General features: G+C 41.5%; 1 protein-coding gene across 2 annotated transcripts in view; it reads left to right on the top strand.

The window, feature by feature from the left end:
- The first annotated feature begins 1,451 nt into the window (after positions 1-1,451).
- Positions 1,452-15,031, top strand: part of lingo2 (leucine rich repeat and Ig domain containing 2) — a 250,011-nt gene continuing 236,431 nt past the window's right edge. The window contains exon 1 of one of the 2 annotated variants that reach the window (XM_058054395.1): positions 1,452-1,539. The gene's annotated coding sequence lies outside the window, so the exon portion shown is untranslated. Of the gene's footprint in view, positions 1,540-7,468; positions 7,669-15,031 lie in introns of those variants that run through there. The other variant, XM_058054378.1, reaches the window with a different exon arrangement.

Below are 15,031 nucleotides of genomic sequence, written 5' to 3'. Positions count from 1 at the left end.
TGGGATAGGCTCCAGCACCCTTGCGACCCTTGTGAGGATAAGCAGTAGAAAATGAATGAATGTTATTACCACAACTCTTCATTCAGTCTGATAGCTCAGTGTATTGTAACCTTATTATTACACACACAGACACACTCACACAGCACAATTAGAGTTGTGCAACACTGACATATGACTGATGGAAAATTTCTAGAGGGGTGTGCTATACTGCTATATAGACTCTGTGTACCTGCATTTGGGCTGTCGAACATATGTGTTAATGCTAGAGTCCAACAAAACTAGCTGCGGGCTGAGAATGACCCCCCCCCCCCCCCCCCCCCATAACCTGCACTTTAGACACACCTTGACTACATGAATGGGCCGTTTATTGTGTAGTAGTTGTCATAGTTCTCTGAGCATCCCAGTTTGCAGTTAGCATGCAGAAATATGGGGGCAAAATCAATATTAAGATACCTCGGTTAGTGTTTTTGGGTTAACATTGAAAATGTATACACATTTTCCGGTAAGCAAACAATATGGTTTGTTTTCAAAATATAAGTGCAATATTGGTCTCAGAGATGGACTCTATCATCAATGAGGAAGATCTCAGAATCCCAGGTGCTGTGCCCCTCTAGTAAGTGAAAGTTATGTTTGTGTACTAGTCAGAGTGTATACAGTCGTCATACAGTATATATGATTTGCTCAACTCTGATTGTGCTATGTGACTGTGTGTCAAGAAGGCCTTCTATGAGAAGCTATTCAACTGAAAATGCACTAAACAATTACGTTTAATACATTAGTGTAATAATACATTCTAAAACTACAAAGTTTTTTTTTTTTTGACTAGACCTATTCCAGTCCGAGTGGTGCCTTGTGCCCCTCTGTCAAGGACACTGACCTTTTAGGCAGGGGGACGGCGAGTGCGGGTCCAACACGACAAGATGCTCCACACAAAGGTCATGTGCTTATCTAAAATGGACATTGGAAAAAAGTAGTAGTAGTAGTAGTAGTAGTTGGGGGGTGGGGGGGAGTACTTGCAGCTCTTCTTCTGGCGAATGTGTGGGATGAGTCTTTAGGGATTGTGATGTTTTTTTTCTAAAAGGGGCCTGTTAGTGTGTGTGTGTGTGTGTGTGTGTGCAGTCTTGATGTAACTTAAGCTGACAAGTGACAGTGATGCGTCGCCATTCCACGAGCCAACAACAGTGATTGAATAATATATTTTGAAAAGGTTTACAGGAATTTGCGCAAGAGCGACGTCTTTAGCGCTCGTGTCCCACCCGTCGGATCCTGCCATCTGGCTTTCTAAATGCGTTTTAAATAGGGGAGGCCGACTTTAAGTCAAGAGCTTGCGATATCAGGAAGGATGATGATGAGGAGGAGGAGGCGGGAGGTGGTGGGGCACGCGTGATGAGCCCATCCAGCTTGTCTGCGGGATTGGTCGGAGGGAGAGCGACAGGCTTCTTCGAATAGATGGCGAACAAATGTCTTCACAGCAGAGTTATCTTTTGAACCGCAGGGGAACCTTAGCTGTCATGTCTCATTTGGACTCTCACAATCGAGGTAGTGTCTGCTGTCTAAATAATATACATGCACATAGAGTTTTTGTGTTATTAAATACTATGACATTTTCAGGAATTGTCGGAAATGGGATATGGATGAACAGATTACATTTTCATAATATTAACAGTCCATCTGGGATTGTTTTTCTTATTTTATCTGTAAATGCATCATAACATCTGCTATGCAGGCTTGTGTCCCTTTTTCTTGGTGCACTTTAAACATCAACATCCCTCCTTTTTTTTACTTTTACAGTGCGGTGGGTAGGCTAAGTTGTGTTGACTTGTGTTTGCTTGGCACCATGGCTGAGATACTAATCCGGGTCGCTGCATGTGAAAAGCTACTTGAACCTTAAACAGGCTGTCAAAGATTGCCTCTAAGTACTTGCAAATCATGTTGCCATCTTGTATGTTCCAAGTTTGTATTGTAGTAGCATACATTTATTGAAGCAACTAGTGGGCAAGATGGGGTAGTGAGTGACTCGACCAAAATGTACAGGAAGAGCACAGGATCTGGTATGTTTTTCTTATTTTCACCTCCAACAAAATTGAAACAAAAAATGTTTATGCCTATTCCACTGTTCTGGTCTATAAATGTAGTTGAAATGTTATTTTAATATATATTAAGGTTTAATATATATTTTTGTCTTAAACCATGCTAAAGTTTCAGATAATGAAGTTTTGCGCATTTTGGAAGTGAGCCCTGAAAGAACATTAGGTTTCAGGGTTTTTTTTTGCCATATTTGTCATATATGGGCATGCCCGGGTATGAGCTGTACAAGCTGAGTGTGACCAATCAGAGTGGTGTGGGCGTGCCTGGAGACGGGCCATGGGTTGAATCAATTGAAACAGACTTTTTCGGGAATCCAAGGAATAGGCGCGGACTCTGGAAGATCTAGAAAGCTTTCTTTGTATGGAGTCCACAACTCCATACAAAGGGATGGAAATGAGTATAATAGGTCATAAACAATGACACTGTTTAAATGAATATTTAAAGAAATATAATAAAATAGGGGCTGCATGTTGGTGGAATGGTTACCACACTGGCCTCACAGCTAGGATACCCGAGTTCGATTCCACCCTCGGCCATATCTGTGTGGAGTTTGCGTGAGTTTTCTCCGGGTACTCCGGTTTCCTCCCACATTTCAAAAACATGCTAGGGGCTGCACAGTGGTCAAGTGGTTAGCATGCGGGCCTCACAGCTAGGAGACCCAAGTTCAATTCCACCCTCTGTAATCTCTGTGTGGAGTTTGCATGTTCTCCCCATGCATGCGTGGGTTTTCTCCGGGTACTCCGGTTTCCTCCCACATTCCAAAAACATGCTAGGTTAATTGGCCACTCCAAATTGTCCATAGGTATGAATGTGAGTGTGAATGGTTGTTTGTCTATATGTGCCCTGTGATTGGCTGGCCACCAGTCCAGGGTGTACCCCGCCTCTCGCTAGAATAGGCTTCAGCACCCTCGTGAGGATAAGTGGTAGAAAATTAATGAATGAATAAATGATACCATTGGGCAAAAATTCAGATAAATGATCTTGTTGAGACAACAATGTAAGTGTAAAAAGTCTTGCTCGTGTCTGTTTTGGTTCAATTTGTGTCGATGAAGATGTACTAGGTTATTTTCCAACCCCGTGTCAGCACTCATTGTGAGCTTCGAAGCGTTTATGCCAAATCATTTGACTCCGTTGCACTGCGCTAAAGATATTAACAGTTGTTCAACAAAGACATTGAGATAAATAGCTTCTTTTTTCCACTGTTTGAATTCCTGCCAACTTCTTCCCTGTCGAGCGTGTTTTCCTTGAAACACATTTCAGCGTGTGCGGAGGTCTGCCGCTGACCTTGGCCCAGTTTTGCATGAAAGCTGTGATCTCTCTTTGCACCGTACGCAACATCTCGCTGACCTCTGAGCGCCGGGCAGCCTGAGCAGGTCTCATTAAAATAGGTTGCGTGGAGAGTTGACATGCAAAGCCCCAATTTCCCTCAGCCGTTGACATTAACGTCAAAACATATGTAAAGAACATCTCACCTCATCAAGGGAACTCACAGTGTATAGTCACTCTGTGTGTGTGTGTGTGTGTGTGTGTGTGTGGTACTATCCATATGTTTAAATTGGAATGAATACAGTATAGCTTTTTAGCACCCACAATATGCCAATCAAAGCAAATGTGTGCTTTCGAGTGTACATATGTCGATCAATATATACATTAATATCACACTGACTTGCTTAGAATAGTAACTATGCTCAAAATAAGTCTCTCCAATAGAATATCCATCCCATTAGGGATGCTTTTATCGATTCATATTGACCAATTTGGGTAAAAAAAATACATAATTAGCTGATTATCCAACTCATCACATGTGCCACCACCGCCATTTAAATGAAAATGTTTAACATCTGCACATTAAGGCTTGCGTGTGTGCATTCTGTTCATCTTCTTTTATTATTGTTGCAACCGGATTGTACTGAGCAGCCAGGACAGAGATGTATGTAGCATTTTCTTACGTCACAGTTCATTTCTAGTTGTATGCTCATACCATTATTTGGCGACAGAATAAAAAAAATACACAAAAAAACACAAAAAAGTTATGAATTCATTCATTTTCTACTGCTTATCCTTACAAGGGACGCGGGGGTGCTGGAGCCTATCCCAGCTGTCTTCTACATTCATACTCACATTCATACCTATGGACAAGGTATGGAGTGGCCAAGCATGTTTTTGGAATGTGGGAGGAAACCGGAGTACCCGGATAAAACCCACGCATGCATGGGGAGAACATGCAAACTCCACACAGAAATGGCAGAGGGTAGAATTGAACTCAGGTCTTCCAGCTGTGAGACCAGCGTGCTAAGACCAGCGTGCAGCCCATGAAAAGCCAAAGTAAAAAGCATTTCTAGAGTCCATCTAATAGATGATAACACAGGATTTTGCTGTTCATACAGTAGCTATAAATGTAAAAAATCATCAACCTAATATCTAATTTTCCTTATGTGCATTAGGAACACTGTTAGATATTATTATTGGCCTTGTTTGATTGACACACACACACACACACACTCTCACACAAAACTACCAGATAACGCATGGAAAAGTATTAAGAGGTGCAAGTAAACAGATACTAGATGCATTATTCTCTCTCACACAAGCTTATCTTTCACATGCACACAAACATAATTTCATAGGTACTTCCCCAAGACTTTGTGTACTTTTATTCTTGGATCATCATCTTATTTTTATGTAGATGCTAGAGTCCAGCACTGTGGGCAAATTATTGTTGTTATTTTTAATACAATTTGGAAAGCTCTCTGAACACAAATTATAATTAATTACCTTATATTTTGGAGTGTCTTTTAACAACTCTGGCGCTTTTCCCGCCTCGTCTCCAACCGATGATCTATTTGACCTTTACACCTGTGGCTCGCTGCAATGTGGCATTCATAGTGTCCTTGTCAATTAGAAAGTTATTAATTCTAATTATGGCTGCATATTTGATGAGGCATGCCTTTAGTAGGTTGTTTATTGCACAGCAGGCTGCTGCTCCTGCGGCTATATGAAATCACCAGCTGTCACAAGAGACACGGAATAAAAAATAAGACATGAAATATTAAAAATAAAATGAACAAAATGACACTAAGAAGACTTTTGGTACCTTATCTGCTGCTTGTGCTGGGACAAGTTCGAGTAAATCCAACTCAACGTTTTTTTTTTTTTTTTTGAAACATTCCTGCTATGTCAGGCTTTCAAAGGGCTGCATTTTGAAATGTATGAAATTGTAACCGCTGGCACTTCCATTAAGCTAGAGAGAACACACAGTAGAGACAGCTCAATCTGGACATATCTTTCCAATGCCGCCGTCCTGGCGGTGCTATTCCCGAATTTATATATGCAAAGTCAACTCGGTTTCACCATCAAAAAGTTTGCGCGATCAAAGGTGTGAAATGGCAGCTTTAAAGCATGTCCCCGTCCGTTTATAACAACTTTTGAGGTAAGTCTGTCTCATTGGAGCCTCCGATTGGCGTCTTCGTTGTTTGTTTGTACTTCATGGTGACCGCAGAGACGCACTTTGATGTGACGAGCGTCCCTGATTTGAAATGGGAGCGTGGATGGCGGCTCGGCGTCCCAAATGAATTCCCCTCGCCTCCCTGTTATTGCCGGCTCATCCTATCAAACAGTCAGAAACAAATCATAATTAAGGACGTTTGTAGCGGGGATCAAACTTTCATTACGCCGCTCTCATAAAGCCGCCCCACCCCTCCAAAGCCTGACACATGCTCAGCCAACAATGTCATAAAGGACAATATGGCCACTGTAAGGTCCGCTGTGACAAGACAAACCAGACATAATCAGCTTTGTGAGTCGTGTCGACATGAGTTGAGTGTTAAGGCATATTGCACTTTGATGCTGCTCGCACAAAGCTGCTTTTTGAAGGATGCGGCCTGAACGCACAAAGGAGGACAAGCCCGCTGTGCCACACTGGCATCTGCAGTCACCAACAAACAAAAAAACAATTAATCTACACTCCAAAAAAATCCAAACCCGACACTTTTGTTTTTGCTCCCATCGTTCATAAGCTGAACTCCAACATGTAAAATGCCTTCCCTGTATGAAAAATACCTTTCATTCATTCATTTTCTACCGCTTATTCTCACAAGGGTCACAGGGGTGCTGGAGCCTATCCCAGCTGTCTTCGGGTGGGCGAGACTGGTGGCCAGCCAATCACAGGGCACATATAGACAAACAACCATTCACACTCACATTCATACCTATGGACAATTTGGAGTGGCCAATTAACCTAGCATGTTTTTGGAATGTGGGAGGAAACCGGAGTACCCGGAGAACATACAAACCGAGGGCCAAAGGTGGAATTGAACCCGGGTCTCCTAGTAAGGCATGTATACTAACCACTCAAACACCGTGCAGCCATATTACTTTTTACCAAACAACTTTCCAAATTATAGAGCATTATTTTGGTATTAAATGACATTTTCCTCATAATATTCTAAGTTTATTATTTTTTTATCATTGAACATGACTTTTTTCTTTTGATATTGTGACTTAATTCTCTTACAGCTGTTTTCTACTTTTTAAATGTATTCTTGTACATTTTCTTATTGCAATATTACAACTTTTTTCTCGATGATATTTTGATTAATTACAGCTTTATTTTGTTGTGTTTGTTGTCACATTCGCCAATTAAGTCACCAATTAACCTAGCATGTTTTTGGAATGTGGGAGGAAACCGGAGTACCCGGAGAAAGCCCACGCATGCACGGGGAGAGCATGCATACTCCACACAGACATGCCCGATGGTGGAATTGAACTCAGGTGTCCTCGCTGTGAGGCCTGCGCGCTCACCACTCAACCATCGTGCAGCCACAACAAAGACCTACTTCTCTCAAATATTGCTCCCAAATATGTAGAAGTCTAAGCTATTGAGCGCTTCTTTGCCGAGATAATCCATCCAGCTCCCAGGTGTGGCACATCAGATGTTGATTAGGCAGCTTGATTACTGCACAGGTGTGCCTTAGGCCGGCCACACTGAAGGACACTCCAAAATATGCAGTTCCTTGCAGGCTTCCTCAAAAACACGGACACTCACAGCTCAGCCTGAAAAAGAAATGATACCACCGGCAATGGTAATGTGATGCTATATTCACTACACAGACCACATCACCAACGATGAGGTCCACAGAAACATCAGGGATGCAATCAGACCCCAAAATGACCCACTCACAGCTGCAAAACAGCTTAAGAGGTACGAACATGTTTCCTGCTTATCAGACCTATCCTGCACGGAACAGTCTAAAGAGGCCACAGAAGAGGAAGACAGAAGACAAATGGGGCGAAAACATTGGAGAGTGGACTAATTACAACCAGACAGAGGTGGGTGGGTGGGAGAGAGCTTGAGGCCAAAGTCAAGGGATAAGACTGAACCCCAATTCTACCCCTAACCCCTCGGTTTTGCTTGTTCACAAGAATTCCAATTCTCCTTAAACTGAGGGGTAGGGGGGAAAGTGCTGAGGGCTAAACTCCCCTTCATGGCAAGTCTGTTTTCGGGACCACGCTTGAAATGAAGAGGAAGGCGGAGCTACAACCCTTGCTGAGAAGACGGAAGTACGACGGCCGAAGGAAAATGTAAGTAATTATGCATAATTATTGACTTTCACTGTAATGTCATACATTTTTAATAATATATTCAATTGAGGGCTGTACGGCGGGCGAGCCGTCAGTGCGCAGGCCTCACTGCACAGTGGTCAAGTGGTTAGCATGCGGGCCTCACAGCTAGGAGACCAGAGTTCAATTCCACCCTCGGCCATCTCTATGTGTAGTTTGCATGTTCTCCCCGTGCATGCGTGGGGTTTCTCCGGGTACTCCGGTTTCCTCCCACATTCCAAAAACATGCTAGGTTAATTGGCAACATCACTTCCTGTCCACCACACACACATTTACAGCAAAACACAGAAAAAAAGTCATATTCAATGAATATTATGAGGAAAATGTCATTTAATACCAAAATAATGCTGTAATATTTGGAAAATTGTTTGGGTAAAAAGTAATATGGCTGCACGGTGTTTGAGTGGTTAGTATGCAGGCCTTACTAGGAGACCCGGGTTCAATTCCACCTTTGACCCTCGGTTTGTATGTTCTCCGGGTACTCCCGCCTCTCACCAGCTGGAATAGGCTCCAGCATCCCCACAAGCCTAGTGAGGCTAAGCGGTAGAAAATTAATGAATGAATGAATATTCAATTGAGAGAATGAATGACTTCTCCTGTATTGTTGATTGGCTGGGAAAACCACATGGTTCTCTTGCCACATAGTGAGCTCCATCCAAACTAACCGTATACGGGCCCTTTGGCAGCCGAAGGGTTAGCACGAGCGCTGTTTAAATGATTATAAGAAGCGGCCGTGCCAATCTGCACCCCTGGCAGATCACAAAGGCTAAATCCCACACTGCAAAGGATTATTATTTTTTTTCATCCACCTTGTCAGGAGAACATGAAGATGTCATCCGCAGCCCCAATGAGCCACAGGAGCCTCAACAGGGTTGGAGAATTGTTTTGCTAGTGCTGATAATGAGACAAAAACCTTAGCATCCTTATTTTTATTTTTTTGCTCCCAAATGAAAGATGACAAAGCCGCATCACATAGCAATAAGCTAATCTATTCCACCCACAGATTGTATTATACAAGCTCTCGTTGAAAGTCTGCCTTCAAAGAAGTCTCAAAAAATGACTGAACCACCCTTGGCTTCATTCCTTATTCTGGGACTGTAAGTGAAACCAAAACAACAGATATTAATATTTGATGTGCACACATATATATCTGCAGAGACTCAACCCCCAAAGTCAGCCACACAAATCAATATCCAGACCTGCTTTCTTAATCTGTGCAGTCACTTGACAAATGAGGGGATGGGGTTGCAATAAATATGAATCGGGGTGCAGGAATCGTAGCGGATCTCACGGCAGGAGTGCCCGACGGAAATGTACTCCTGGTAGCACCTGAGACAGAGGTCAGCGGGGTCATTAAATTATCTCCCGGCACAAAGTGAACACTCCGAGAAGGCAGAACTTGTAAATGGATTATCATCTTTGGCTCGCCCCGTGCTTGGATGTGTCGTCCCGGCGGGGGATGATGAATTAACTAGCGGCCAGGGCCAGTTTATTTGCGCATTGCTGGTACATGTGCACACATTGGACACGTGTGTGTCTTTACAAGCCAAAGTCATGCTCTGAAAAAGAAAGGTCACAAGTTTGCATCGCGGGATCTAAATACAAAGTCTAGAATTTAAAACAAACCTGAAAAAACGGTGACAGTTTTACTGGTGGTAGTCGGCTTCCAAGCAAGATCCGTTCTTAGATTGAGTTTTGCGTTAAGTTGGAACTTTTTATGCTGTCATCTTCACATTCATGGTGATGGCTTTCCTTTTCCTTGGCTCATTTCCATTTTAGACTTAATAAAGTGCAAAAAGTTAATACATAAGCAACACGACAAGGCATATTTCTCCCCTGCGTGTGCTGTAACTACCATATTTTCCAGACTATAAGTCGTACTTTTTTCATAGGTTGGCTGTTCCTGCGACTTGTACTCCAGAGCGACAAAAAACTGTTTGTTACATAAACACTGGACACCTTTTCTGTTCATTTTTATTTTTTGTGTAGCTAAATAACCATTGTGTTAGCCTATCTTACATCTATTCAGCCTGTTCTCTATTCTTTTATTAACGTTAGAACTTGCCTTCCAAGATGACGTAATGTTTGTTTTGGTCAAGTAGTTTGTTAAATATTAAATATAAATAATAAAATTACCCGCAAAAAATGCGACTTATACTCCAGTGCGACTATGTATGTTTTTTCTACCTAATTATGCATTTTTGGCCTTGCGTGCGACTTATACTCCGGACTTATAGTCCAAAAAATACGGTACTTCTTGAGTTGTTTACTAAAACAAAGTGTGTACTAAAATGAATTTAATTAAATGATTGGAGTAAGTTGGAAAATACAAAATGATGAATCACATATGACCACCTGTATAGTCGGACCAAAACAGGAAGTGCTTGTACCTTACCTTTTCTTTCCAATTTTGGTATCAATTTCAAGTAAATTTCCAGGACAAAATAGTGCCACAACAGGCTGATGCAGATGTGAAAGTGTACCCGCCGGAAAACAGCTGGGATAGGCTCCAGCATACCCGCGACACTAGTGAGGATAAGCGGAAAATGGATGGATGGATGGAAGTTGGACTGTAACTTTTCAGGTTTTGAACAGGTGTGATACTATGTTGTACATTTCTGATGGTGATCTCAGCGTTCCAAAGAATTCTGCAGGTCTTTTATGTTTTGCCGAGACCCTGTTCCTGATCCGACTGTGATAAGTGAATTTCCACAAAGCAGGATTCATTGTTAATTAAGAAAACTTTCATGTAGTTAGAGCAGAGAAAACCTGTTTATTTTTTCAGCAATCTGTACTTTGCAAGTACAGATTTTAACATTAGAGCTCTTCTGGCATGAAATAACACCCCTATAGTCAGCTTTACAGTACTGTTACTACTTATACATCACATTGCGCACATGTGCAAGCTACGGGATCACTACGGGTACATAAGAGACGGCCACCACACAACACATACAGCAAGCTACTGAGCTAACTAGTTAACCTACAATTTATATGTTCTAATATGTTTGTATGAATGTATGTTATGTGCGTGTTATGTATGAGTCTGGGAAAAGGACAAAATAAGAAGCCCAAAACATACCACTTCCACATGGAATGGAAGGATAACTTTTTTTTTCTCTCATGTCAGACATGCCATGGTTACATACTACAGCGTTATGTCGTGAATATAACACAACTGACACCTAGTGACCATAATACTACATCTATATACTATACTATACTACATGTGGCTTGTCATTCAATATTTTTGAATGACTAATAGGCCTTGGTCCACCACAAAACGGCAATCTTTTATTCTAAAAATAGAGATAGGTTAGCAATGCACAGGTACACTATGCTTGATGTCAATTAGTGTTTGTAGTGGTATTATGTAGCCCACCTAAAGGGCCGTCAAACAGCATATCAAACTAACCTTTGTACAAGCAGCACCCCCCACTCAGCAGATTAAGAGGCACCAATAGACATGATGCAGCGATAGTTGAATTCCAGTTCATTTTCCTAAAGAGCAGTTATGTACTGTGTACTTCGCAACACTGCAACCCGCACTTTGTATTCAAAAGCGTTTGCTTTCCCCCATGCTGCTTTATGACTGTCAGTTAGCACTCATGAACAACATCAAACAGGGCATGGAAATGCACCGAAATAGAAAACGTGATGGGCGGTGGCGGCGGCCGATGTTTGAAGTACCTTTTGAGCCTGCGGATGTGGGATGCAATAAAAAAAAAAAAAAAAAAAAGCTGGTTAAATTGTGTGATAAGAAGATGAAGCAGACAACCTGAGGCACGCTAATAAAATCAAATGTTGGCTCGGAACCAATATTTATTCAAACATCCTTCATCCTCATGCCTTTTGTGATTTGTGGACAAGAAATATTTGGACTGAACATATTTCTTCCACTTATACTTTGGCACATATGCTTTGGGTTGTATGGAATCTATTTGCAGCCCATTATCCCTTTCACACTTTCCATTCAAGTGTGCAAAATGCAAATTAGTGTTTTCTAAAGAGCGTATATCCTGGATTGGCACAGAGGAGCAGTAAAGCTGGTCCCCGCACACAAAGGAGGAGGGCTCACTCTATCGATTCTTTTGGAGCTAGCTGCAAGGTTAAATTTGTTCAGCTGTGCCGCCATATGAACTATTCCCAGTCAAACATGGATTGAGAGGGCTTACATAATGAGGAGACGCCACAGTCAACTGTGCATGCTTGACGGTGGCTTTTAATTCCATTATGTAAGACGCTGCTTTGACAGCATATGGGATCAGGGTTTGGGGGCAGGATGTGATCTCTTAATGATCTTTCCAATACGTACTTGTTACACTTATTATCAGAAGATGGATAATTAATTAAAACCGAATTCCAAGCTGTTGTTCCTGTCACAGTTTTACACGATACTTCATAAGATAATTCAGATCTATAATGTACGTATGCTTTACTGAGCATGATGCTAATGCTAGCGCTGATATCTCTCCAGCCATGGTCACATTGTATAATCCCCCAAATACTGTAGCTGTCCTGAATTATGCCTGTCATAAACCAGCAGCTCGTACCCAAAATTGAGCTCGCAGTTCAAAGACAAAAATTGAGAGAAAAAAAAAAAAACACTTGTTAGTTGGGACATTTGTACCACTGTATAAATGACAATAAAAAATAATCTATCAAGTCGACATCGTCCGTGATAATTCCAATCATAGCAACAGTAGACACATAACTTTTTTTTTAATTTACTGATAAAAATACCTTTTTTTTGTCCATTTCTGCTCAGTTTTTGTTCCCGCCTGTGGCTCCAGTCACCGCTACTTCCTCAAACTTAAGCTAAAAAATTAACTTTGACAGCCCAAATTAAAAAGTGTTCATTTTAACTTATTGTGTTTTAAGTCTCCCCCTGCCGATAACGTCATGTACTGCATAAAAAAAAATAATTGAGAAAAAAAAACTTGTTAGTTAGTACACTTGTACCACTGTATAAATGACAATAAAAAAATACAGTCAGTGCTTCAGTGCGTTCATAATTCCAATCACAGCAAATATAGATACAAATTTTTTTTTTTGGGGGGGGGGGGATTTACTGATCAAAATACCTTTTTTTTTTTTTTTTTTTTTTTTAATCAATATCTGCTAAGTTTTTGTTCCCGCCTGTGGCTCCAGTCACCGCTACTTCCTCAAACTTAAGCTAACACGTTAACTTTGGCAGCCCGAATTAAAATGTGTTCATTTTAACTGATCATGTTTTAAGTCTCCCCCTGCCGATAACGTTATGTACTGTATAAAGTAAAAAAAAAAAATCTTTAGTTGTTACACTTGTACCACTGTATAAATGGCAATAAAAAGTAGTCAGTGCTTCAGTTCGTTGATAATTCCAATCACAATCAACTTAAGCTAACACGTTAGCTTTGACTGCCTGAATTAAAATGTGTTAATTATAACTGATCATGTTCTAAGTCTCCCCCTGCAAATAACATCATGTACTGTATAAAGTATCCCATAATCTCAAAAATGGCTAATTTAATCAGGCAGTTTGACAGACAGTGATTTTATTCCCCTCCTGCGCACGTGCAATATGTGCACAAGAACATCAGACTTACCATCCAGAGAATGGCATTTCCTTTCAAATAACGGGGCAATTAAAAACCAGCAAAAGAATAGAACTTAAAGGGCCTGACAAAGAAATATCTCATATGTTCATCCCTTTTAATCAATTTTGAACTTGGCTTGACTTTACTTTTCTTAGCCCGCGGCTCGGCACTATCGCTGCGCCGCCTCCAATCCAAATAAAAGCCGTCTTTTTCTAATCGCTGCACCTCTGCGCAGATAAAAGATTGAATCAAGGCTGAAGGTGAATCTGATTCAAATGCAATTTCTCCTTGGCTTCTTCCATGCAGCCGAGAGAAACGTTTTGTATTCAAACAACACTGACACATTTATTAGGAAGCTCCTCTTCCCAGTTGCTTTCTCCAACTTGGCAGGTCCGTGCTTATAAAAGCGTAGAACTACGCCAATTGTCAAGTCAGCAACTGGTGGTGATGGGGACGGGTTGGGCATCATAAATGCAGTTATTGTTTTTGGTTCAGAATTCTGTGGACCTTGCAGAATTTGATCAGTCAGTTAATTGCAGCATTTGGTGTCGTTGCTGTAGGTATGGTTTGTTGGGGTTAGAACGGTTTTTTATCTCCCCCCCCCCCCCGCCCCCTTCAGTAAATTTCTGTTTTTCATTGAAGGAAACCAGAAACCATGCACTTTTATCAGTGTGCCGGCTACTAGTGTCCTGCCTGCTGTTATGAGTGGTTAGTGCGCAGGCCTCACAGCTAGGAGACCCGAGTTCGATTTCATCCAGACAGGACGCAGAACTGGAGGTAGCAGAGATGAGGATGTTGAGGTTCTCATTGGGTTGGGAGTGACCAGGATGGATAGGATCAGGAAGGAGTACATTAGAGGGACATAGACATAGTGAATATATTGGTAGAAGGATGCTGCGTTTAGAGCTTCCAGGTAGAAGGAAGACCAAAGAGGAGGTTTATGGATATAGTGGAGGATGGAGGTTGGATGGGGGGGATTGATTTGCTGTGGCGACCCCTGAAGGGAAAAGCCCAAAGAGAGAGAATAATGATGAGAAGTGTATGGAGTAAGATTTCCCAACTTTTCCAAGTTGCCATATCCATATTTCAATTTTTTGGGATAGCGATGATGAAATTGTACTAGAGAGAGCCGAACCAAAATGCTTGCAATCTACATTCATTCACGAGGGTCCCGGGGGTGCTGGAGCCTATCCCAGCTGTCTTTGGGCGAGAGGCGGGGTACACCCTGGACTGGTGGCCAACCAATCACAGGGCACATATAGACAAACAACCATTCACACTCACATTCATACCTATGGACAATTTGGAGTCGCTAATTAACCTAGCATGTTTTTGGAATGTGGGAGGAAACTTGCAACAATACAGAAAAAAATTTAAATTATTTCTTTATAAATTCATGTAGTTTTCTGGAAATCCATGTTTTGCATGTGCAGGTAAACAGATTAAGGCTGAGGGCCTGAATAAGCAGCCCATCAAACATCACCTAAATAATGGAAACCATTCAGTCAACTTGAGTGCTTGTTCATGTAGCGCCTGCGTCAACGTAATTTTATTTGATGTACTGTTGCTTTCCTGACATGGAATACTGCTGTCATGCACTTTTAGTTTTGATAAATGCACTTTTGCTGTTACACTAAAACGGCTTCGTTTTAAACACCGACTTCAGTGTCAGTGGAATGTTATGTTTGGAGGTTATATACTGTAGAATGAAAGTATCCAAAATGTGGTTATTCATGTCATGTGAC

This window comes from Doryrhamphus excisus, chromosome 2 (genome assembly GCF_030265055.1).
Source record: "Doryrhamphus excisus isolate RoL2022-K1 chromosome 2, RoL_Dexc_1.0, whole genome shotgun sequence".
In the NCBI taxonomy this organism is placed as follows: Eukaryota; Metazoa; Chordata; class Actinopteri; order Syngnathiformes; family Syngnathidae; genus Doryrhamphus; species Doryrhamphus excisus.
This window is presented reverse-complemented; position numbering and strand designations above follow the sequence as displayed.